At 45.5% G+C, this 24134-nt stretch overlaps 1 protein-coding gene across 1 annotated transcript in view; it reads left to right on the top strand.

Annotated features, from left to right (window-relative positions):
• The first annotated feature begins 6184 nt into the window (after positions 1-6184).
• The window catches only part of LOC142583309 (sodium-dependent phosphate transport protein 2B-like), a 169382-nt gene continuing 151432 nt past the window's right edge, over positions 6185-24134 (top strand). The window contains exon 1 of the mRNA XM_075693730.1: positions 6185-6304. The gene's annotated coding sequence lies outside the window, so the exon portion shown is untranslated. The remainder of the gene's footprint in view (positions 6305-24134) is intronic.

Raw genomic sequence — 24134 nt, 5'->3', positions numbered from 1 at the left:
ATTCTAACACCGGACGAACGTATATTTTATATACCATCAAGAGGGATTTTCTGCGCATACCTGTTCTTGGATTGCTTAACTTGCGCAAAATGCCCATTGTACGAGTTCCTTTTGTAGCAATATATTCAATATGTGGCCGCCAGTTAAGAATACCGTTGTAAATAACTCCAAGGTACTTTAATGACTCTACTTGTGGGATGTCTTCGAGATGGTAGTTCAGCGATATGTATACTGGGTCTTTAACAGGAAAAACAAGTATGGCACACTTATTAGCATTCAGGTTTAACTGTAAGCTATCCAGCCAGTGTTCCAGTTCCCTTACATACGACTGCAAAGTTTCGTAAAGAGAGTATATGTCACTAGCCATACCAAAAAAGGCAATGTCATCAGCATAAACGTACGTACTAACTCCTGGGTGAACGGGGATTCTGCTCAGTAAAATATTAAATAATACTGGTGAGAGTACCGATCCCTGAGGCACACCTCTTGTTTGCTTATGTCTTCTAGAAGAATAGCCGCTTCGAAAACAATATAATTCCCTGTCTTTTAAAAATTCATGCACCCATGCTACAATATAGCCTGGAAAACAATGGCTCTGTAATCGATTTGTTAAAATTGTGTGTTCAATGCTGTCATAGGCTTTACATATATCTAAGGTAACTAAAGCCGCGTATTGCTTTTTCTGTCTGGCGATGTTAATTCGACTTTCAAGGTCTACATGCGAGTGCCATATTGAATAGCCAGATCGAAATCCAATTTGGCAAGGACTCAACAATTGATTTTCGACAGTAAACTCTATTATGTGTCCGAGAAGCACTCTTTCAATAAGTTTCACTATGCTTGATGTCAAATCAATTGGTCTGATGTTGTCGATAGTGTACCCTGCCCCTTGCTTTTTAAGTAACGGAATAATTTTGGCGATCTTCCATTCTTGTGGAATCCATGCATTGCTAACAGAGTAGTTTACCAAGTTCAGAAAGTCACGTGGAGCTTCTTGAAAGAAAATCGTTAACATTGCATTTGTTATTCCGTCCGGGCCAGGCGCTGTAGTTGGCAACCGTAACATAACTTGTGCTACTTGTGAATAGGATATCTCTTTGTAGTGCGATAATGCAGAAGTAAAAACAGAAGCTTTAAGGCGCGTCGCGAACCGGCTCTCCAATCCTTTAGCCAATAGCTCTAAGGACTCCTGCATTTCCTGTGAGGTATAGACGATTGAGTCTACATTAACGCTTATTGGGAATCTGTTTCTAGACCGAAGGTAATTAAATAAAGCACGTTTGTTTTTGGCTGTCCGTAGCACGGGGCTCGCTCGCGATCACGGCATGGCCCTTCGTCTTCCTCTTCAGACGGCACATACGCAGGGGCGCATCTGCTTCATTACAATATATATATATATATATATATATATATATATATATATATATATATATATATATATATACAAGGAAGGGGTTAGGGATTGAAAAGCTAAAGAAGAGAAGAAAGCAGGCGTAAAAAAGAAATAACAAAAAAGGAAAATGCAGTGAGAAAACTGAGAATTGCACTTAACTATTTAATTCGATTAACTACATGCAAAATAAAGGCCCGAAGTTTCGTCATTCTATCGTATAAAGTCAATATTCGAAAAATACGCAATGAAAGTTTAAAGCTTTATATTGCCTAGAAGGACAAGAAATGAAACCTAATGTCTGACAGTGTTTGTGGTGCCTGATAAACTTGGTCCATTCGACAAGGTATTGGTTACGATACGTTCTGTAGGGAAGGAACGAGATTGTGTTTAATGATAACCGGATATACCACTCTCTGTCCTAACACGGTGCATGCTATTGCGAATGAGCTTAGCAAACAATGAGACACGAGAAGAAAAATCCCTTACTAACAAGGAAACAATACCAACAAGGAAAGAGAGTTAGGAAATATTCAAGAAAGAACCACAAACATGCACACTCATCAAAAATTCCGAGGACACCTAGGTACTTGGGTATTGGGGATGGGACAGCATTTATTTCTGCTTGAACGTCGTTCAACGGTCCATCGAGTTTTGCGCTGCGAGTAATGTAAGACAGCGGTATGTTCTGCCCAGCCAGCAAGCAGTGGCAGTCTGCCATGCCAACGCCGCATGCCACCGACGTCCTGCGTGATCAGAGACCGAGGAAGCAGCAGCGACCACTCAGGCCGGCAGGCGCGAGCAGCAGCTAAACCCAGTGCGGGTGAGAGAGAGAGAGAGAGAGAGAGAGAGAGAGAGAGAGAGAGAGAGAGAGAGAGAGAGAGAGACCGCGTGCTGGCTTCCGAGAGCGATCAAGGCAGAAAGCTGGGCTAGTTGGTGTGTCATCATTAATCAAAAGACTAGCGCATATAACAGGGACACAGAGAGCGAACACGACAGCACAAGGGCTAAACGTCAACTGAGGTTTTACTGCGAAAGAAGGTACATATATACATTTCGGTGGTGCATGCGCACACAGGGTTAAAACAGCACAAGCACAGTCTCATCAAAATGTGGCAAACAATTCTGCAAGTACATTTTTTTTTCTTTTTGGACAAGGCAAGTGATGTGCTGACACAGTTATCACCTTCCCTGTCAATGTGATATGCCTCCCAAATCTCGCACCCCCACCTGGTATTCATTGGCGGGGTGCGGCCATTTGGCCAAGCATTGTAAGCGGTGCGGGTGCGTGCCTGCGTTTAATGCCACGTGTGCGCTTGGTAGGGGAGGCACAAGGTGGGGGCGCGAGATTTGTGAGGCATATCACATTGACAGGGAAGGTGATAACTGTGTCAGCACGACATCACTTGCCTTGTCCAAAAAAGAAAAAGAAATGTACTTGCAGAATTGTTTGCCACATTTTGATTAGACTGTGCTTGTACTGTTTTAACCCTGTGTGCGCATGCACCACCGAAATGTATATATGTACCTTCTTTCGCACCAAAACCTCAGTTGATGTTTAGCGCTCGTCCTGTCGTCTTCTCTGTCTGTATCCCTGTTATATGCGCTAGTCTTTTGATTAATGATTCCGAGAGTGACACGGAGGCACCCGCGCGCGCGCGTCACGTGACTGCCTTTCCGACGACAACCCGTCTCGCCCAGAGGCGTCGCGTCGTCTCATCTGCTCCGTCGAGGCCTGCTGGTGACGTGGCGTCGCGGCGATGCCCTTTTCCCTCACGCAACACCGTTTCACCCGCTTTACTCCGTCGACGCACGCTCGTGACGTGTGCCCCTGTTAAAATGCAGATACCTGAGCTGTACAAGCTTTACAATACCTGGCTAAGGCCTGTGCCACGTAACAAAAATTCAGAATAAAGTCAAAAGCACTTTTGTGACAAGCAAAGCACCCCGCAACGCGGCCACACCCGTCTAAAATTACTTCTGTAGGTTGTTTCACTTTGATATCTATAATTATAATTTCGGTGTAAACCTCTAAAAAGTGTATTCACTGCAATGAACAAATTCATTTTGTTAACATGACGTCCAGTTTTTGGCGAAGTCATTTATGAGGATGATCCCTCCCAAACGATAAGAAATGCGACGAGAAATGTCGTACCAGAGGACTCCTGATTAATTTTGACCACCTGCAGTTGGTAAACACGCTCGCGTATCTCGCTGAACTGACGTTCTCACTTTCCAGCTCTGCCTGAACGCAGCCGCCACACCGGTAGTCAAACGCGTTGCATCTGTTTCCGCGGCCGGGCGCCATAGTCACTAAGCCGTCACAAACTTTAGCTCCCACCTACGGCTATTAATCAACTGCAAACAATTTCGAGACGACTAATGTGCTAAGGTACTGTTTAGATATGTATTTCTTACTTGTATCTGAAACAATACAGATTATTGCGACTCGGGGTCCAAGGACGACAGATGGACTCTTGGAGCAGACCAAGAGGAGACGAAAAGCTTTATACAATATTTACGTAGCAGGTAATAGCCTACAAGCAGAGGTGCCGAAAAGCGCACCAGACCGACGGGGCCCCGGCTCTCTTTCCTAAATATGGACCGCTTCTGCCTTAAATGCCTTCGAGCGTCCAATCGTCAGCAGGAACCAGGCAGGTCTGGTGCTGACGTCAACCGTGTCGCTTTCCTCTTTCGTCGAGGGAGAAGGCCGAGCTGGTATACATACCATCAGCCTTAGCGGCAAGGGGTCAGCAGTTGTGGGGAATTTTGAAGGCTGTCAGTGGATTCATCGTGATGCTCTCTGCCCCCACACTTCTCAGTTCGACCCACAGAGAAGATTCGGCAGTTTTCTGGACCTCTGGAGGTTGTCCGTCACCAGGGCAACCACTTGAGAAGAACAAGTGGGGGGAGGCGGTTGCCTCGATGACAGGAATGCGGTTTGGGACAACAAGATGTAATCTTTCGTTCGCGTTCCATTGTTCTTGCTCTTTATACCCTCTAACAAACGGAAGCGTACGCAGGCGGTTATCTCAAGACACCGCTAAGAAATCGACAGTACCCCATTTTTATATATGTATAACAAGCTATATAATACCAGAAACATAAACACATTCGGCACAAAAAATTGAAGTATAAACAAAACAAAAGTAAAGCTCACCAGACGATGCGTCCCGTATGCACCCATGCAAACTAACAGCAGACGAATTCACATTTTTTTTTTGTACTTAAGTTGGTCTGCGTCATTTGCAAGCCATTAATTCTTTAATAATATTTCCAGCGTCAGGACTGGCTGCCATCAGTTATGAACAGTGTTTCGCGTAAGCAATTTTCTGTGAATGCGGGCCCAGAAACTCGCGTCCACTGTGCTGTGAAAACGATATCATACATGCATACACAAATGTTATCGCTCACGTAGACCTGAAAGCAGGCAGTCAATATAAGTAGGAGGTAGTTGGCCAGACTAACATCTCCAGCAAAGCCTATATAAAAAAATTCAATTACGGGGTTTTACGTGCCGAATCCACGATCTGGTTATGAGGCACGCCGTAGTGGGGGACTCGGGAAATTTGGACCTCCTGGAGTTCTTTAACGTGCACCTAAATTTAAGTACACGGGTGTTTTGCATTTCGCCCACACCTAAATGCAGCCATCATGGCCAGAAAGATTGTATTTCTCGCAATATTAGTACAGTTCTCAAAAATATACAAGTAAAATAAAATAATTAGCTTGTTGTCTACTAAAAACTTGTCGTAGGGCTTTCAAGGCACACCACTTTTCACTTTCAGTTATCGCTTAGATTTTGTGCTTATTGAGCCCCTAACTTGCGTGCCATTAGGTTCCTGGCACCGGTAAATTATTATTCCTCAGTTTCAGAGTAACCTCGAAAGATGTGAGAGTTCCAGGGGTAAGTTATAAGCCGCCGGCAGACGGCTTTTGCAATCCCGTTTGACGCCACCGCTGGTGATGGATCACTTCTGGAAGCTTTGGTTAGATATTGCCTAATACACGGTACGAAAAGCAACCAAAACAGCAGTAGTTTCTGTTTCTCGGAGTACTTTTCTTTTTCTGCTTTTCAGTTCAGGGCTGCCTCCAGAAACATCTGCCCATGGCGCTGCGTGTGGACTGAAGGCCCTCCACTTGGTCACGCGTTTCTCTTTGTGCATCTGGGGCTGAATTCACACAGCTTCTCGCTTATAAGTGCTTTCAGCCATTGGTTGACCGCGTTCGCGAATAATATGTGCAGCATCAGGACTGGCTTCACTTTTCTCTTACAAACAAATATCGCGTAAGAGATTTTTTGGCAAACACGGGCGCTGAAGCCAAGTCGACGGTTTCGCACCAGCTGCTTCCGCCAGAGCGAGCTGCTTTCCGTCGGTTTCGACCACGGAGCGCTATGCCAGTGCTCGTTCGCTAAGGCACTCCCGGATGAAGGCAACGCTTGGCCAAGTTCCATGAGCGTATTCAATAATCCAACGCGGCACCAAATCCTTCGTCTGCGGCACGCGAGTTGCCTGGAGAGAAAGATGCTGCCGGAGGGGTTTTTTTTTTTTGTCTTTTTGCTCGCTCCGCGTCAGGTGCTAAAGGCAAAACAGTCGCCGACGGCAGCGACGTGGAGGAGGAGGAGGGCGAAGAAGGCGAGGAGGCCATCTTCTTTACACGGATGAGGAGTTTGGCGCAAGGCCGCACGCGGTGGCACGTTCGTGAAGCATTCGCCCTACGGTGATTGCGGCACACTCTCGTTTTTTTTTTCTTACGCGTTCTGTATGTGCAACGGCGACGTCTGCGTACAACAGCGAGGGCAAAGGGCCGAGTACAGAGGCGTTCACGGTGACGAGCAAGCGCCACTGTCAGTCCACGCGGTGTCGCCCACAGTTCGCGCACGGAGAGCTCCGGCAGCCAGTGACTCACCGAGTAAGTGCACCTACGCGTCGTTCTTTGCGCTAATACAGGATTGACGTAAGGGTTTCGTCGCATTGCTTGCACCCGGGGATCCACGCGTGTGTACCGTCATGTGTCGTAGCCTACGGATATGTTCGAGGAAACGCCCGTCATAGCCTCGCGAGCCGCTGGCACCCCCTCATCACGCCGTCCATATATACACAACGTCTGATCCATAAAAGGGCTCATTCGGACTAAATGCTCCAAAGGAAAAGAAGCTTGTCAGAATAGAAATAACGCATCAGCAATTATCTTACATTCGTCACGACTGCGTACGCGGACGCTCGTAACAGTGTGGCGAGCTCTCGGAACGAAACAACTACCGAGCGTTAAAATCAAGGTCGGCCCTTATTGAATCACGTAGCGAAACGCTGCTAGGTGCTACCATTTAAAGCAGCCTGCGTATAATTTAACATTTCAAAATCACATTAGGCACTTAGTGCCACTTTCTTTTCGGCGACATTTTGCACATAAATATGCATTTTTCTCCACAACCTTTGATAAAACATATGATGTCGTTGCTCCTGATTTGCCCAGAGTAATTATTATGATGAGACTGGGTCCCACCTTCTCATCAACTTGCTCCAGCAATGGCGATGGGTTTTTACATTGGTGGTTTTTCGTTTCTTCCGGAAGAATCAGAGACTCAATATTGACGCGCCTTTCAATGAGCAATGCGGACTAAAAGATGCAAGCTTGTAAAATAATTTGAGCAAAGACAAACCCCCAGTAAGCATTTTAAAAGTGGTTACATTAGCAACGCAGGTCTTCATGTTGTTAGGCACCATAAACAAACATGCTGTAATTAAACGTAAAATTTTAACTTTCTTCTCCCGTGAAGAATGAAATGAATGAGAATGAAATGAGCCATACTGTACATGAAACTGATCCGCTCTTGTAGTGGATATAGTGAAAGAAACGAGGACAGACACACATATCACGATCTCTGACAGTCAACTGGCGGTCTATTAGACGATCGGAAATATATCCAAGAAGAAAGGCGCGAGCAAGGAAGGTAGCCAACGGCGAAAGAACAACTGTTCCGCTTTCGCTGCTCCGCCCTTCGGGAGACAAGTGGCCAATTTTCTTGGTGTGTTAACACGTAAAGCATTGATGAATTGGCACGCCATCTCCAACCAGCAGTCACAAGCTTCTCTGACTATGCTTGAGAATTGTGCAGACGCCTATTCCCTGTTCTTTATTCAAGAATTCTACGGCTCTTTTTTATACAGGCTGTGCAAGCTAACATAGGCCGCACTGTTAAAAAAAGGGGTTCAATATACTACGATTATAGGAGGTATATGAGTGGGGGGGGGGGGGGGGATAGCGGGAGGGAGCTCTTCTTGTCTTCATTTGTCTTGTCAAGTTTCTACTTTTCGTTTACGCATTCTGAGTGGCGATAATTACACCTTAAGGCCATTTAATGCCAACTCGGCCGAATTGTCACCTTTGTGAATTTCGAATCACGTTACCGTGCCATAAGAGCCAAATACCCTTCCTTAGCACTCCTTGGCCAGTGCCCGCGCCGAGCAAACTGAAACTTGCTCGTTGCTTAGTTGCTCCTTATTGGACATTGTCGCAGCGCATGCGAGAAGCGGTCGTGCTCATGCAATCGCACATTTAAACGTAACGTTCGCATTTATTTCGTGGAAGTCGTTGCAATGCAGAATTTAGGTTTCGGTGTTAAATGTTGAGAGAGACGTTCGTTCAAGAGAAAAGTGAGAACAAAGTCGCCTTCAGAAAATGTACTTGTATATAGGGCTGTCAGTACACTGGACTATGTGATAACAAACTTCAACGCATGAATTCTGAATGTCTTGAACGCAAAGCAGTGTGTGCCTTTTAGAAAAAAAAAACATGAAATGTAACGTCGTCACTAAATATGAGCGAAAGCGTTCACTGTTTAGTAGGATGACGGGTTCCATCGCCGGCTAGACGCATGGTATGCCTCCGTCGGAGCTTGAGCTTGCGGTGTTACTAACAGCGATGTGGTGGTTTTGGTGGAAACAGTGTTTGGGATAAATTTCCAAAACAAAATCGTTGGCGAATGCTTTAGCTGAACAAAAACTTGTTTGGAATGTTCCAACAGCCATCATTATCACAGTTTCATTGTGCTCCATTGCACTCGTTGCGTTCATAAATCCAGCAAGTTTCCAGGCAGTCCATTTACTGTCAGATTATTTGGGACGGTCTCGGGCCACAACGGAGAGGTAATAAAAAGGTCAAATCGCTCAGTCAAATGTATTCTCAAGTAGATGCTATTACTGCTGAAATTGGCTCGCACTCTACTGCAGCTAGCTAGTTTTTTTCTTTAGCTTATAATTTTGCACGTCACCACAACATCTTATATTGATATTCAACGCACTTAGCCATAAATAATACAGCGTTGTTGCACTTTCCAGTTAAAAATTCGTTCACCATGCTCGAAAGTATTGAATAACAGCGCAACGACACCTCCAGAGGGGATCTAAGAGTACTCTGTTCTCCCTTCTGTCCCCTCTGGTATCCTTGCGCGGTTGATCAAAACTTTAAAACAAGTTTCGCCAATAAGCCCAATCTTACATTCTTCTTAATTTCATTCCTCACCATGAAATGTCGAAATGCGTTAAAGAACCCTAAGTGGTTAATATTAATTCGTAGCCCTCACTACGGCGCCCCCCAAACCGAAACTGTGACTTTGGAATGGGAAGGAGAATTAGTTCGTTTCCTTTTTATTTGTTCTAGTTAGGTTTATGCATTTCTGTCCTTCCTTGCAATTCCTTTACGAATACCGCTTATGGTGTCATCATTCTCATCTTAGTATGTTTTCGTCTGCTAGCTCGCATGCCAATACTTGGCGCATCCCGCATGGTGAGTATGCGTCGTCAGCCTTGGAATGACAACAATTGCTAGGCTGGCTCAAGGCAACGGAGGATAAATTGGTATGTGTCCAATAAACAGCCGCTATGAGAGTGCACATACTTCCTTATATTTATCTCGTTTTTCACATTCAAGCATTGTGTGGGAATAAGGGAAGCTTCGTTACAGATTCCAAGACGATGCTTCTGAAAGACGTTCCGTAAAGTTTCTTTTTTTTTTTTTTGCTTTAAGATTTGTTGCGCCATTGAATCGAATCTGAGGCGGCGAACAGCGATCAACCAACACAACAATTTGGGAGATCGGTGGTATCCTTCGGAAGAATTACTATTTACAGTTAGCTTCCGATCACCCGACGTAGCCTCAGTGAGCGGCGTTATTTCCCAGTTATTTTCCGAAAGACATAAAGTACTTGTTGGAATGAGAAAGAATGGAGTGATCTATCTGAACTGACACTGAACTGGCCGAGTTGCTTCGGCGTTCACCTACTAAGCACGACGTCCTCTGTTCGATTACCTGCCAAGGCGGTAACAGTCCGACAAGGGAAAGAAGAGAAACCTCCGCGCTTTTGAACTTAAAGAGACCTCCACTATAGCATCTCTCTCTCACTCACACACACATACACACAGTAGAGTGTAAACGCTAGTACACATTATACTCATAGCACAGAAGCTGCTTCCGGTCGTTATGCCTCGTAACCAACCCTAGTTACAATGAAGGGATGTTGTTCGTTTAAAAACGCATTTATCGTGTTCTATAAAAATTTCGAGGTCGTACGCTTAAGCTTCGCCTTTATGAATGGAACGTTGTAGCCTTCAAATATCCCAGACTGCTTCTCACGCTTCCCTGCAACTGCAGCTTATCTGGACGTCACGTTTACCGGAAAACGCTGGCGCCGAACGCTATGCACGAAAGCTAGCTTTCTGGTAGAAACGCGGCCTCTTGCGTGGCCATGATGACGATGATGATTTATAGGCATCTATTATGAAACGGTGTGGTGAAATATAGTCAGCTAGCCTGCTTGATTTAATTAGGCACACTGTACATGTCTTATCTACCATTTCAGTGTACATCTTCTTAATCTATTTAGTTTTAAAACCATCTCGGGGGGGGGGGGGGGGGGGGGTACCACAATAGCCATGACTGTAAGAGATGCGGTCGTATCAATCACTTCCCTGCCTTTTTTTTTCCACCAGCACTCTCAACTTCTCTCGCTTATACCGACTGCGGACCGGTTGATTCTTCCGTTCATTTCAAAGCCAAGCGCTTCTGTAAGGTGTACGTTACCTGCGACTCTGACTGCGTGAAGACCTTCGCATCCGATTAGGATGTGCTGAGTTACCTCCGGATTTTCGCTGCAGCATACACATGCCTCATTTATTTCCTAATATTTGCTCCGGTATGTATTTGTCTTTGAGAAACCGGCGCGATCCTCGAATAGCAAGGCACTGCCCTTTGTGTTATCGTACAGGTTTTCCCTTCTAATTTATTTCTTCTCACTCTTTTAAATCGCCGGGGTCGTTTCTGTCCCTGTTCTTTGCATCCAGATAACTGTCTCCAGTTATCTCACTTTCTTTCTGATGACTCCTGGTTGTCTATTTACAGTTTCAAGTATATTGTACTTGGTTGCCAACTTTCTTCACCTTTTCCTCCATTCTGTGTCGACGATTTTCAAGTACAGATGCTTGTGTACTTTAGCTGCCTATTTAGTTTAATCCATGCTCCTGAATCTTTCTTCCAAAGTAATTTTGCTCTGTGCTTCTCTGACTTCAAAAGAGGCTCAACCACTGTCACCCTGCACCACATCATTTGTGCTTTTACCGCGGGCTCGTAAAACCGACGGGCCTACCGATCTTTGGTTAACTTCCAACCCCGACAAGATATTCAATTTTAGGCATAAAATGGCATTTGAAAACGTTAACGCTGGCGCCTTTACTCCTTTGCGAATTAAACGCACTACCTCATACTTATTGTGGCCCCAAGAGTGCTCTGTGTTTCCTTATTGCAGCATTCCACTTCCCCTTTGTTTTCATTTTCTTTTGGTGGGTGCTTCAGTAAGTCTATTCCTTCGGTGAAGTATACGCCGAGGTGTTTATATTGCTTTATTATGGGTATGACTTCCTGTTGAATTGGCACCATCTAATTACTCGTCTCTTTAATAAAGATGATAATTTCCGATTTTTCTGTGCGAAACATGACGACTAGATTTGTCGCTGCATTGCCATGGATATTCGCAAGTGTCTGTAAATATCTTTATTGTCAGCCGCTAGCACTACCTCGTGCGCATACGTAACTCCAGTGAGTTTCTGTTGTACCATTTGTTCATTACGCATGTAAGTTAAATCAAACCCTAATGTGCTGTTTTCCAGTCATCTTTCTATGCCCTTAAAATGAAGCGTGAACACCAACGGCGACAGAGGACATCCTTGCTTCATTCGTTGGTGAATTCCCACCCCTTCATTACCTTTTCGACATTCCCATACAACTTGTGCTCGGTTGCCTCTATTTATCGCCCTCAGCAGCTCCACGAGATGTTCCTCTGTGCCTTCGTGCTCATAAATATCCCATAACAATACCTTGTCCACGTTATCATAGGCTCCTTTACTATATGGAAATGATATCAATAGAGGTCTATACTGAGCTACTGAAATTTATATACTCTGAATTAGTACAAAGCTCTTATACTCTAAGCGCCTGCCTATCCTGAACTTATTCTGCAGTTCTAACAGAACATCACTTTTCTCCACTCATTTTGACAGTTCCAGTTTTGTGGCTTGCATTGACATTGTATATATCACCAATGTTACCGTAACCGACATGTACGAGCTCGTCTTATCCTTATTACCTTTGCCTTTGTAGATGAGCTTCATCTTGATTTCACGTCATCCAACCAGAATCTTCATCGTTCTAATAACTTGCTCTAAGGCATTAATTCGCAGTGCCTTGCTCTTCGGACCAAGGTTTTTGATTAGCTGCTTTGGAATTTGACTTGGTCCTGCTGCCATAGTATTAGGGACATTTCCTTCGGCGTTTTTCCAATACAAACCTCCTATCCTGAATTTTAATCTATCTGGCGTCTCTGTGGCTGCTGGATCTCTTTGAGTCTGAACTACGCTTTCTTTCATGCCGAACCTATCCCTAATAACGTCTGTGATGTACCACAGTGCATCGTCTCCTTCGTAGATGTTACCGTCTACTTGCCTTATAGCCGTTTGAGAATTTTTAGTTGAATCTGCGAGTGCTCTTAAAGTGCTTCAGACTCTTTTTGGAGCCCCTTTGTCTCTTTTGCGAACGTTATGCACTCAACCTTCACTCGCGCCTTTAATTTTCTCTTGCACGACCTCACTCGCCCCCCTTTTCCTTTCTCGGTATTTGTTCCGTCTAAGTAGAGCCTCTTCTTCGCGTAATCAGAACTTTTTGGCTTCTCAATGACCCCTAGACGCCTGCTTACGCTCTTCCATAGCTTTCTTTATTTCCTTGATCCACCACTTACGTGTTTTCCGCTTTCCAGTGCAACACATTTCTTTCCTTGTCTGTCTTATCTCCTTCTGCATAACGTCTACCAGTTCCTTATGTTCCCAGACTGTTGTAGGGGAGGTCTCCATTTTCTTCTCAGCTTTTTTTTTTTTTCGATCTCTGTCAAGTGCTCTTCATTCATTTTTAGAAGTTCGCATGCTACTGGTTCGTGCTTTGCAGTAGTATCTCTCTCAAACGTTAACGCTAAACGTCTGGGATCGCTACCCAGGCTGTTTCCTTTATGTTCGTCTATTATCATTTGGTCTAGTTGTTTGTAGACTGTTACTGAGACTAAGGCGTAGTCTATACATGACTGCCTGTTTCCGCATTGCCACGTTACCTGTCCATTACACTTATTCTCCCTGCTAACGCCTATAATGTTCTGTTCATCACACAGATCCAGCACAACAGAATCGTTGTAATCAGTATATCTGTCTAAACCATCCGTGTGCGCGTTCATATCTCCCACTATTATCACCTGGCCCGATTTCTTGGAGTCATTGACATTACTTCTAATGCAATCGATCAATTCCTTATTTTTATCTTGCCACCACTACCCGTCCATACGTAAGCTATTCCTAGCCACGTCTTTTTGCCTTGCCGTGTGCCGCTAATCCGTAAATGCTCCTGTCTCTTTTACCCTTTGCCACTTCAAACCTCGCCTAATTAGTTTGCCTACGCATCCGCCTTTACTTGACCCAGTCATTATGTTGCACCCTTCCCGTACAAAATCGTCAATAACAAGCGGTTCCTCCAAATCTTGTAGATGTGTTTCGGTCAACGCGTACACGCTAATTGCTTCGTCATTCAGCTGCGTTTGAATTTCCAACCATTTTTCTTGCTTATGATGTTTCTTGCTTGCATGTTTAATGTAAGAAAATTAAGCCTTCTCTATTCTTATCCTTTGTGTATCTTTTCCTAACTCTTTGTGGCCTAATTCTGCCCTATACTGGTGTATCGCTACATTCAATGCTTAATCTTCATTCCTGAATGCCTGAGGTGCGCCTAGAAAAGCTACAGCCCGCGCCGCAAATCGACGTCCAACCGGTGTTGCAACACGTTCACTAAAATGTATCCCGCCACGCACAAAAGCGCCTTCGCGGCCTGCTCGGTGCACTTTTCGGTTGATGCCAATGACCGTAAAATTCGTTGCCTTAGCTAGCGTGAAAAGTTCCGTTTACTGCAAGCACTGCCCTTTAAATTGCATACCCGTGCCTTTCAACGTCTGGCACCGTGCTAACAGCGATTTGTAATTCCTTTGAAACATTGCGGAGGTCGGAGACCCGTTTGGCTATTTGCTTCGCGATCGCTGCCCTTCGTCCTTGCAGTACGTCAATCACTCCGCCCAATATCACGACTAGGTGCCTCTCCTCCATTGGGTCCCATACGCGTTCCTTGACTTTCGCTATCAGCTCCCTAATCGGTTTTCCCGGAAGCGCGCTGACCCGGACTCGTTCGCCTATGCCTACCTTCTCTGTTATCGCCGGTGCTACGTTACGCATGTTGGAATCCCCAACAGCGACAACTCGACGCTTTTCCTCTTCCTCGCCGCCGAAAGCTGCACCCGAGGCCGCGATGCCCTCGCTTCCAGTTTTATCCTAGCCCTCTGTCTTGTTGTCTTCCTCAGCGACCGGCACTTCAGTTTTAGTCCCCTTCGTGACCATCACTGGCGTGTTCGTCACTGCTTTCCAGCCCGGTGGTTTTGGCTCCCTTTCCTGCTGCGCCTTCGTTGCCAGCCCCGTTCGCGGTGCCCGCATCGGAGCGTTCACCGTTTATTTGCGGAATGGTAGCGCTCAGCTTAATTTCCACGTCGGCTAGCTTTTCTTCTACTTTCTTCCTCTGCTTCTTCTCGCTCTTAAGTTCCTTTTCTAGCTTTCCAGCTCGCTTCGCTAGCCTATCCTTCTCCTGCTCTAGGCGGTCTAGCTGCGACCCTAGCACACACATCCTACAGATAAAAGCTGCACCGTTCGCTTCGCGTACTGACTCAAACTGCTTTTCTTCCAACGCGTAAGAGCGCTTGCGCTAAGAACAACGGGCGCTTGGGTTCCCCTTAGTACCAACCGTCATCGCATACTAACAAGGCGCCCTACCATGTCACCCGACTTGTGGAAGAAATTACAATTATTTACTAGCTACTTATATCTAAGCAAAAAGTCTTAGAAACTGCGAAGCATGAAAGATAACGTAATTGTTGCTCCCCTAATCCGATCCCTCCAAAGAAACAAATAGGCGAAATATTAAATAAAAATCTTATCGCTTTGGCACGCTGCTCCTGCTGCGCTGAGAAGGCTCCTCCACTCGGCACGTCTGTATGCGGCGGAGGCGAGCTCCACCTGGAGGTGTGGCAAGAAACCGGGTGCGCCTCTTTACGGCTTTTGAGATTTCCGAATTACGTTTTCTCGTACATTCAAATTGCATTCCAACGCTACCATGTCGGTAGGTTGCGTGTAAGTCGTACTTTACAATTTTTCTGACGTATTTTACTTTCAGAAATGCAATTAGTTCAATAACTTCTTAGCGTTAAATGGAGGGCATGCGTGGCTGGGTATGCGCGGTTTGGAATGATTTTTGCCATAACGACGGTCGACGGTGCACGCGGGACGCCGACGGCGGATTTTCTGCGACACGGTGAGCTTAATGCCATCGCGTTTACAACAGCTTTCTTGAGCTCTTTAGCCCGCTTTCATTGTGGTTGAGGGTCTAGCTTTCGTCTCCGATACAAAGCTGCCAATGGAAAAGGCGTGGACCCCCGCACAACCCAGTTGCGAAGAGCGGTCTTCGCCGAACGCATTGAGACGCCCGTGCTGCAGTGGGACAACTGTGGGGCGTCTAACCCCCGTATTCAGAAATGCGTCGGCAATAAATTTACTCTGTAATGCCCTTTTAAGACTTACTCCATATTATGCAAAAACAAAACAAAAGGGGGCGGCGGAAGCAGGACGTTGTCGGCAATGGCTTGCTAACATTAAATTTTTTTCGCGATAGGGCAGTATTGCAGTGTCCGAGCGATGTCTAGAATGGTGGGGCGAGCTAATTATTTGCATTCGTGGGTTGAAAAGCTTTCTGCATCTATTCAAATGTCATTTTCACATGCGATTAAAGAACACCAAAGATGAGAACAAGTAAGCAATAACCCATGTGTTCCTTTGTAAGAGCTCTAACGAGGAAGCTTTGAATCGTGCTGAACTCGTTAATAGATCTGGCAGCGACTTTTTTCCTGTTGTTTCTTCTGTAAGATCTCAGCTCAAGTTTCTTCGGAACATAAAACTCTTAAAAGAGCAACTATCGTTAACAAATAACTCGTCCATATCAATATAGAAATCGCAAAATTAGTATTTCTTGTATTCTCTTGAACTTCATTTTATAGGAAGAACAGCTGTCGAGTTCCTGTAACCAAGCATTTGTGGTTGCTTACATTTATTACATTTATTTTTGTAGCTTCCGGGAAAAGGCAGTAATGACATGAGAGTTTCAGTGTGACTTCATTGGCATTGAACACGTTAACCTTATCACTTACATACAGGATGAATAGCACGGTGTGTACTGCAAACCGTTTTGGTACTTCATATCTAATACCTTGGGTATTACTGTGGCTATGGTGTTTTGATAATTAGCGTAACCGATGTGTCAGTGTCCGCGGGAGGCTCCGGGTTTGGGGAAATCAGGACAATTGCATTTTTTAACTTATGAAGTAGTATTATAATAATTAGGCGCCCATGTACTTTAAGAAAATCATGATAATTACCCTAGGCTATCAGCTTTGCTACGTTTCTAGCAATTGTATCCTTAACTCAAAGCGTCTTTGCAATACCTGACGGTTTCTTCTGGTCGAATTCGCAGCGTCTTTTTTTTTTTTAAGTCATGCATTTCTATATGATCTCATAAGCGAGACGCTCTCTCATTGTCGAAGGAAGATGCCGAGACAAGATCGGTTTATAAGAGAAATAAATAATGTCAGTTTGTTTCGTTTTTGAGACACCGAGATGATAGTCATTTCTTTCATATTTTTTTTTATCAAGGCAACAGAAACCGGCATTCAATGGCGGACACGCAACACCTGCCCTGACGTGTCAAAAGCGGCCGCATCAATTGACGCCATTCGTTAGCAACGACGTCGCATAGCCCGATCACGCTTGCTTTCCTTGTGCTCATCAGCCACAGCATCCGACCTGCTTCCCCGGGCAACCTATACTTTCCGCTAAGGAAGCACACGTGCTCCGGTTATTCAATACCCATAGGAGCCAGCGGGATCAGTTCGGACAGACTGAACAAAGCGAGGATATCTGAGTGGGGTTAACTCTGCCATCACGTGAGCCACGTGCCAACCCGAATAAGGGCACGTGCACGCAATCTTAGCGAAGTTCATCACGTGTCTGCGCACGTGCCACGCAATTATGAGCTGAGGTGCGACAGACAAACAAAAAACAGAGATAAAGAGCTACGGAAAAATTGGGGCCAGCACATGTTTACACCGGTTTTCCCCGACACAAAGAATGGTGACCAAGCGTGCCTTTGCGCAGACCGTGTTTTGCAACTTTTTTTTTTTTTGCCCTCTAATGCTGTCACGTGGGGAAAGAGGCTCCGACAACATATCTGACGGGTCGTTTTCGATCAGCCTGGAGTGTTCTCGCCAGGCGTTTCCTATTCGCTCGCGATTCCCTAACGGGGCACTGATGATACTTTGTTTGGCTATTTTCGAGTTCTCGCTCCGGCCGTTATCGAGCGCTTACATATAGCGAAGGGGATCGCCGAAGGGATGCGGTCAACTTCCTCTCACGAGACTGCACCGCGCACTGTGCCTGCGTACAGCGCCTCGTTATCTTTCTTTTTTTTTTTCTTTTAGCACCTATCTCTTGTCTTTCACACCATGGCTTCAGTTCGCCGTAATTCGTGCCACTTTATTTATTGAAATGAACATTCATAAAGCGGATTTAGTTACCCTGTAATGGAGACAGCTGCTTCCTTCGACGCAAGAACCATTCTAAGAAGAAACATATCGTAAGACCAATACAAGCTTCACAGATTCGGGAAATATAGAGTGTAGTTAACCAAATAGAGATGAAATAATGTCCGCAAACAGTCCTATAGTTGCACTGGAGCACATCGAGACAAAAGGCGAACGCAAAAGGCGAACACGGAGTTCCAAACGAGCACGTGATCGGGAGCCTTCGAACGCGCGAGCGTGTGTGCGAACGAGGGCTGCCCCGTACTCGACGTCGCGGTGTGGTCCCGCGGGCGCAGATGAGAAAACTACGCATATAAGATAACGCACGCACAGAGGCACAGCAATCAAACGCGGCCTTCATCACACAAGGTGCGTACAATGATGTGTATGACAAACACGCAAGACAGCAGGCGCACATAAGTATCAATAACTGAGGCGGGTTGCGAAAATCTACTCAGTGTGGCACGAAATACACGTTTGGTATGCGTATGTCTTCAAAAAAAAATGTTCAAGTCACACAACTTGCCCTAGGTGCCAGACATGTCCGCAAAAAAAAAGAAAAAACAAAAAAAAAACCCTGTTTGAGCGCGTCCGCGTCGTTTGAGCGCATTCCGTCACGCAGCCAACCTTGGCAAGCCAACTCTCCGCGAAGCCATTTTCTCCACTATTCCTCTAAATATCGGCCCAACACGTGGCCTCAGAGACTCGTTGTATTGGCCCAGTATGTCTAGTTCGTAGTAGTCCTTAATCGATGCGCGCTTGTTCGGCTGCCCTGCCAGAGCCCTCTGCCTCCAGTGGGGGGTGCGATGGAACCTACCGCATGTTGTGACGTGCGAATCACGTGTTGGGCCGACTCGTTTGGCTTCAGTCGAGTTGCGCAATGCTCCCTCCGAGTTCTTTCCCTCTGTGATGTCCTCGCTTCCGTTGTCTTCCACCCGCTTTAGCCAGAGGCTGAAGCGGTAGCTTTCGTTGGTTTCTTGCGCCAGTGGCGCCAGCGGCGGCACACAACGCGAGAGCCGCGGTCATCTCGTGCCGGCGCCCATCACTGCAGCGCCAACAAACGTGAGCAGCACTTGCTTCTCCTTTGTGAAAGGCACTTAAAAAGCACGAATCATTGAAAAATTTTCGGATAGCAGCGGAAAACAACAAGGCGCAAGACACATCTCGCAACAACCTCTTCCCGCTTCCCTTGTTTGTTTACTCCAAAAATGCGGAGGCGTTCCGCTTGAGTGAGGGTGTTTTCAAGCATTTTCGAGCCCGTCAGCAAGCCTAGGGTTGAATGCCCGGAAGTGTCAACGCCGGGATATCAGGTTTCGAATAGCAATAACAACGTCGTCCAAAAAAGGAGAAATGCGTTTAAATTTAGCACCTGCGCTCGCTATTTCAACAATACGTCCTCACTATAAACAGCACGACAACTCTGTTTGAACTCTACGTTTCCATGTGCGGCGTACGTACTATAAGCGTTCGCCAAGCAAGCCCTCTATCGTATACTGCCGTCTGCTTATCGAGGCTTCCAAAAATGAATCTGAATGAGTATGCGATCGACGACATTATCACGACATAGCTGATCACCTCCTCCCGATTACTGTTACTGGGTCATTACTGTGGTGCGTACGCCGGCAACAAGCGTCGGCTTAAGGGGAAGTCCCGTAAATGCCGTTTGTTTCGTTTTGGTCTGATTCTGTTTTTACACATACAGCGATGTGCTTAGCGGTTATGTTGTGGCGTTGCTAAGCAAAAAGACGCGGGTTCGATTCCCACTTGCAGCATTTCGATGGTGATTAAATGCGAAAAAAAAAAGCACTCGTGTACTTCAGTTTAGGTGGGCTTTAAAGAACCACCGTGAGCCAAAATGAACCTCGAGTCCCTCTCTACCGCGTGTCTGATAACTGTATCGTGTTTTTGGCACGTAATACTCAGGAATTTATTTTAAAATTATCCATCAAATATTTTTTCTCATCCTCTTAAGCATGCAGTATGTTTCATGCTGTGTTACTTGAAGAAATTACGTGAAGGGCCGCACAGTAAATGCTTGACAAATCACGGTGTAGCATTACGTAAATTAACGAATTTTCACTAATTGACTTCCTAATTCTTCACTATAGGCGACATGTACCAGTTGTGAGCTGGAGACCGAATAGTATCTGGAAATACGTCCTCAGCACCGGTGGCGTAATGCATCGAAGTTTAGGTTGATGGTTTGCCCATAGTCTGCGTCTAGAAATTCGCAACAAGATCAACCGCTACGCAAATGAATTCTTTAGCTGGCTTGAGTTGGATATACTGAAACTGACGCTATAGTCACGAAATCTGTGCTTAGCGGGTACAGCTGCAACGTTAGACTGTTTTACTTCCGCAATCCTAGCACGTGTTCTTACAGTGGACAATTAAAAACTTAATCAGTTAACACTTTTATTACCTACCATAACATGGCCAACTTATCACGCAGGTAATTTCCGCTTCCAAGTACCTCTTGAATAAGCGTAACGGCGTTATCTGTTACAGGCACTCTTTAAACAATCAGTTTGAACTAAAGAAAAAAAAAAACTGTCGCATTGTCCACCACTTCCTCGACACCTGCGACAATGCTATCAGCCAAAGTGGCACGCCACATTCGAAAAACAGCCGCGGATAGGTGACGGGCGTACTGCCACATTGTTTGTGTAGATACCAATGTCTCCTTTTTTTGTGTGCGTGCATTTTTTATAGGACTTCATAAGTTTAATTTTACCGTTACGGCAACCTGTGCTTCTCACCTAAGGAACAAATGCTAACTTTAATTCATTTCCTTGTGTGCGTGTGTGTTTTTTTTTTTCAGTTTCTTTCGCTGTATCCTATTCGCAGGACAAATGGCGGGCTCGCAGCTTCCTCACCTGGTGTATTATGCTTGTCCGACATTAGACAACTTTTGAGTTATTTATTTATTAGATTATTTAATTTAAGGTAATCAATTAGCACGATTGAATTACTGGTTAATTGACATATTTAATTAGATTGGAAACGTCAGCAGTTGTTCACGCCGGCTTTTTCACAAATCAACTTATCCTTTGAGCAGGTAGAAACGACATGAGACAGTAGCAAAACAAAACACACACCCACACGATAACAAGGATTGAGAACTACGAGAATCTATGAGAAATTTGGGGGAAACGTTAAGCCGCGCCCTCCGTAAGATCTTCGCGCACGCGTATAGCTGAAGAAGCATAAGCAAATGAAGAAAAGGGTCGAAAAAAAAGTTCATACAGGGGCGTTGAGGTGCTTGCAGGATGAAGAATAAAATCTAGGTTGCGCACATTTCGAAACGTAAACAAATCAGACTTCTTGCACTGCACGATGGAATACATTCCCTTTTCTCGGGAACAGGCAATGTGTACCCACAGGCAACGTGGTGGCGTAATGGCTCTAGCATTGCGATGTAATCACGAGGCCATCATTTCAAACCCCGGGTCGCGCTAGCCGCATTTAGATGGGGCCGAAACCGCAAAAAAAAAAAAAGAGAAAACACCCGTGTATCGTGCATTGGTAGTCGCACGTTAAGCAACCTCACATGGTTCAAATCATCCGGACTTCCATACTACGGCGTGCCTCTTGACCAGATTGTGGTTTGACACGTCAGACCCCAGAATATAATTTCGGATTTTTTTTTACTGCGTACCGACTCCGTAGAAAACGGCAGCCTTCCGTTGAACAGCACTATATGTACGTGGAACTTGGAGCAGCACTGCTAGTGCTTTGCGTGCAACAAAGGCGCGCTCATCTTTTCTCAGAGACAGCGGCATCGACAACACACGTCATTTGCTTGCCATCGGGTGTGCTTGTGTATGATGTGTGCGTACTATGAAAGAATGCGTCATTTCGTGTTATGTTGTCATGTTGTTATGATGATGTCGTCACGGCTTGTTATGTTGCTATGAAGCACGCCTCATCGTGCTAGAGCGCAACTACTCAAGCTTACAAGGCTGGCTGTGTGAACGTGCGCGAACGTTTGTACAGACGAGGACGTGTGGCCAGTCCATCGTGTACGTCTTGCGGTTGCTGCGAGGCACTTCAGCACCTGATATTGGAGTGCCCCGATTTCAGTGCGCATTGCATGTCGCTATTGAGGGGCCGTCGTGTCCTTGGCCTGCGGTGTGTTAACCGGCTTAGGTTAACGTTTGTAGCCCAAACACTATTTCTTATATTTAACATTCTGTAGTAGCGTGACCTTCAGTGACCGGCACTACCGTGTGTTGCCTGTACTGTGTGTTGACTTTATTCTTTAGAGATTTGTCATCTTGCTCTTTCATTCCTCTTTCCTCCCCTCCTTCCTACCTTCCATTTCTATGTGTCTGTCCTTTCCTCTTTGAAGTGAAGGCCGGCGTTGTGCCTTTCCCGGTGGCAGTTTCTAGCTTGCTCCTCGCTTTCCCTTTTCTGTCAAATGTACACATATTTTTGAAAAAAAAAATACTAATAATAGCTTTGTTGAGTAGCTCGCTTGGCGTGTGGCCGAGCCAACATCTCTAGCATCCATCGAAGAACTCTCTCTTTCCATCAGAAAGGACAAGAACACTCGCGAATAGAGTGAAATGGTAAGCAATCCGGATGCTCCCGCAGAAGTAGCAGCCAACCACTCCATTTGTTTCATAGGACATGAAGTCTTTGGCTGAAACTTGATCCGTATTTTCCAAAGCCATATTTACTGCTTTAGCGAAAACAGCAGCTTGGTCGCCTGCGCGCCGTTCTGCACGTTCCTATACGTGCAAACAAGGAGCAAACTGAGCAGTCAATTCAGCGAAATAACGAAAGTTGTTGCTTTTTGGTTGTTCACTGACGCGCAGTGGAAAGTGTAGACCCATCGCTGTGACTCACTGAATGCACCAAGCCTTAAGCGATACCTTACCACAACCTAAAAAATGTAGCCAATCGCTACGGTGTGCCGGTGGTATTTTCTGCCCCGCGCAAGTTGGCCTCTTTGTGCCCCCGGATTTTCTCCGGCGAGGAATGCGTGCGAGACTGCACGAAACGTCACGCCACCCAGTTTGTCAGGTGTTCGGTCGGGGCTGTGTATGAGATTCCCCTGACATGTGGAAAAGTTTACATTGGCCAGACGGGCCGCTGTATAAATGAACGATTAAGGGAACACAAGCTTTCTATGGTTGACGAAAAAGGGTCAAATTTGCCCTTACATTGCGGCGCGTGCCCTTTGGCTACGCCTGATAAAGCATGCCAGCCTTTGCTGGCTAGAACCAAAATCTTAAGGCGCAGTCGTAACCAGGTAGCACGTGAACTCGCAGAGGCTTTTTACATTGATAAGTCAGGTGATGAATGCGTAAGCGAGTCTAGTATCAATTTGTATAAGAAAGAGAAAACGTTCTTGGCATGTGTGCTTAGGCAATGATTGAATAAGAATCTAGGTATATATATATTTATGTTCTTTCTGAATAAAATCAGTTGCGAGTTTGCGCCCGTCCATGTACTTACTCGTCCGTGTCTTTTTTAGCGCAGTTCCCTTCTTTAAGTAGATACCTTACCACTAGTGCAGAGGAAAAGAACACCGCTCCGCGTCTCCGCGGCCAGCTCAATAAATGAGCGAATGTTTGTGTCTACTGGCCCGATCCTGCCCATAATTTTCTATCATCATCATCATCATCATCATCATCATCATCATCATCATCATCATCATCAGCCTGGTTACGCCCACTGCAGGGCAAAGGCATCTCCCATACTTCTCCAACAACCCCGGTCATGTACTAATTGTGGCCATGTCGTCTCTGCAAACTTCTTAATCTCATCCGCCCACCTAACTTTCTGCCGTCCCCTGCTACGCTTCCCTTCCCTTGGAATCCAGTCCGTAACCCTTAATGACCACCGGTTATCTTCCCTCCTCATTTTATGTCCTGCCCATGCCCCCCATTTCTTTTTCTTGATTTCAACTAAGATGTCATTAACTCGCGTTTGTTCCCTCATCCAATCTGCTCTTTTCTTATCCCTTAACGTTACACCTATCATTCTTCTTTGCATAGCTCGTTGCGCCGTCCTCAATTTAAGTAGAACCCTTTTGGTAAGCCACCAGGTTTCTGCCCCGTAGGTGAGTACTGGTGAGACACAGCTATTATACACTTTTCTCTTGAGGGATAACGGCAAACTACTGTTCATGATCTGAGAATGCCTGCCAAACGCACCCCAGCCCATTTTTATTCTTCTGATTATTTCCGTCTCATAATTTTGTATGCTTGACAATAAGGAAGCAATAGAATACACGCGTCAAATTCGCTAAATTGGTACACTAACTCGAGCAGTGGTCGTGTAACATTTTCAGAAGCCCTTATCATTCATTATAAACATTTGCTGTCTTACATTTGGCACCACTCGTTCATATCGGTTTAAGTGAGTAATAAAACCAGTGACTCTTGGCGGCAAAAAATTACCAAGCATTTCATTTAGTACGATTGCCTGTGACAGACTGATCTTTATGTATTCCGGTTTCTACGTGCGATACCGACG

The sequence above is a fragment of the Dermacentor variabilis genome, chromosome 5, assembly GCF_050947875.1.
Source record: "Dermacentor variabilis isolate Ectoservices chromosome 5, ASM5094787v1, whole genome shotgun sequence".
Classification (NCBI taxonomy): Eukaryota; Metazoa; Arthropoda; class Arachnida; order Ixodida; family Ixodidae; genus Dermacentor; species Dermacentor variabilis.
This window is presented reverse-complemented; position numbering and strand designations above follow the sequence as displayed.